Below are 1,626 nucleotides of genomic sequence, written 5' to 3'. Positions count from 1 at the left end.
CTGTTGGGCAAGGCTAGCCCATGTGCAGAAAAACCTGATGCAACGACCGATTTGAATGTTTGTTCAGTGTTTCTTGCAAGATCAGCTTCTTGTCTGGATTTAGTAACTCACCATTCTAGCCAATCGGCAAATCATCTTGCCATCTTGCTAGATTGAAATCCCAGTCGGCTTTCAACTCACCCGGGTCTGATTACTCTATGATTTTTCGGGCCCTTTCCGTCGGAATATCACGCAAAGAGATTTTTTTAATGTTGGCTGTGGTTAAAAGGTTATTTTTGATGCCATGATTATCCATATAGGTTTTTGGCAGTGGTGGCTGCTATCACCGTGAGCCTTCAAACCAAAAAACTACTTCTCTTTCCAGTGAGCATTGCCTTGTTCCACCCAATTCCGTCTCCCTGGACCAGGAAGTGCCGTATTACACTGTAAACAACAACTGCTTCTCTGCTGCTGCAAGTGTCCATCCCTGTATCAATGGTACTGATACGTCCATTTTGCATCATGCTTTTATATCGATATTTATTGCATTATGGGCTGTCATTGCATATTATGTCACAATATTTATGCCTATTCTCTCTTATTTTACAAGGTTTAGATGAAGAGGGAGAATGCCGGCAGCTGGAATTCTAGGCTGGAAAAGGAGCAAATATTAGAGACCTATTCTGCACAACTCCAAAAGTCCTGAAACTTCACGGGAGCACGTTTTAGAATATATAAAAAATATTGGGTGAAAGAAGTACCAGAGGGGGGCCACCCACCGTCCACGAGGGTGGGGGCGCCCCCTGCCTCGTGGACCCTCTGGCAATCCTCTGATGCCCATCTTCTGCTATATGGAGTCTTTTGTGGAGGAAAAAAAATCATAAGCTAGCTCACGGGACGAAACTCCGCCGCCACGAGGCGGAACCTTGGCGGAACCAATCTAGGGCTCCGGCGGAGCTGTTCTACCGGGGAAACTTCCCTCTGGGAGGGGGAAATCATCACCATCGTCATCACCATCGATCCTCTCAGTGGGAGGGGGTCAATCTCCATCAACATCTTCACCAGCACCATCTCATCTCAAACCCTAGTTCATCTCTTGTATCCAATCTTTGTCCCAAAGCCTTAGATTGGTACCTGTGGGTTGCTAGTAGTGTTGATTACTCCTTGTAATTGATGCTAGTTGGTTTATTCGGTGGAAGATCATATGTTCAGATCCTTTATGCATATTAATATCCCTCTGACTATGAACATGAATATGATTTATGAGTAGTTACGTTTGTTCCGGAGGACATGTGAGAAGTCTTGCTATAAGTAGTCATGTGAATTTGGTATTCGTTTTCAGATCCTTTATGCATATTAATACCCCTCTGATTATGAACATGAATATGATTTGTGAGTAGTTACGTTTGTTCCGGAGGACATGTGAGAAGTCTTGCTATAAGTAGTCATGTGAATTTGGTATTCGTTCGATATTTGATGAGATGTATGTTGTCTTTTCTCTAGTGGTGTCATGTGAACGTCGACTAAATGACACTTCACCATTGTTTGGGCCTAGAGGAAGGCATTGGGAAGTAATAAGTAGATGATGGGTTGCTAGAGTGACAGAAGCTTAAACCCTAGTTTATGAGTTGCTTCGTAAGGGCTGAT

The 1,626-nt window shown here is 43.7% G+C and overlaps 1 non-coding gene across 1 annotated transcript; it reads left to right on the top strand.

Annotated features, from left to right (window-relative positions):
* The first annotated feature begins 277 nt into the window (after positions 1-277).
* Positions 278-372, top strand: LOC125541948 (small nucleolar RNA Z152/R70/R12). The gene has a single exon (XR_007297740.1). It is a non-coding gene; the product is annotated as a small nucleolar RNA Z152/R70/R12 (small nucleolar RNA).
* The last annotated feature ends 1,254 nt before the right edge of the window (positions 373-1,626 follow it).

This window comes from Triticum urartu, chromosome 2A (assembly GCF_056163025.1).
Source record: "Triticum urartu cultivar PI428250 chromosome 2A, HENAU_Tu73, whole genome shotgun sequence".
In the NCBI taxonomy this organism is placed as follows: Eukaryota; Viridiplantae; Streptophyta; class Magnoliopsida; order Poales; family Poaceae; genus Triticum; species Triticum urartu.
This window is presented reverse-complemented; position numbering and strand designations above follow the sequence as displayed.